The sequence below is a fragment of the Manis javanica genome, chromosome 13, assembly GCF_040802235.1.
Source record: "Manis javanica isolate MJ-LG chromosome 13, MJ_LKY, whole genome shotgun sequence".
NCBI classification, from domain to species: domain Eukaryota; kingdom Metazoa; phylum Chordata; class Mammalia; order Pholidota; family Manidae; genus Manis; species Manis javanica.
In genome coordinates, this window is record NC_133168.1 from 81599118 (window position 1) to 81599766 (window position 649).

General features: G+C 37.0%; 1 pseudogene; it reads right to left on the reverse strand.

Moving 5' to 3' along the window:
- Positions 1 to 277: 277 nt before the first annotated feature.
- LOC140845894 (small nucleolar RNA U13) lies at positions 278 to 393 on the reverse strand (annotated as a pseudogene).
- Between the last annotated feature and the right edge of the window lie 256 nt (positions 394 to 649).

The window sequence follows — 649 nt, forward strand, 5'->3', positions numbered from 1 at the left end:
CTTAAACAGATATTGAACATAATTTGACCTTTTCTTGAAAATGCAAGGACTTCATGAATATAGATTTTGCTGTCACAGTGATTCCTTCAGAACTAGTATGCACTCAGTTGTTTGAATCTTGAGTTCTTACTCAGGCTAACAAATATTTTTGAGCAATTACGATGTGCTGGATAGTGTTAGGTGCTTTATCTCTTTTTCACAATCATTTCCTCTTTTATCTGTTATTAGGCAGCAGTATATTGCATTTAGAAGTTCTCTCCCTATGTATGTATATATTTTTCATGTTGGGGGTAAAGAGCTGACATTGTAACAAGGTTTGAGGGAGGCATGTCTCATACAATAGGGTGAAATCCCAATCACTATGCTTATGTACTCCATTTCTAATCTACTGATTCTACTGGGGATCCAGACACATCAAATAAATTCAGATTGTTAAGGGAAGAGGGAGGAAATGTGAGATTTGCCACATCTCTTTTAGGTGATAACATTCCCATTTCTGATTACTGCTAGGCTGTTGGCTGCTAATACTGGAAAATGAAATCAGTAATTGCCTTTCGGCAAGAAGTCATAGCATTAGAACTGAGAAATGTGGTCACTGATGACACTAGTTTGTTGACTCTGTGTGTGTGTGTATGTGTGAGAATGTGTG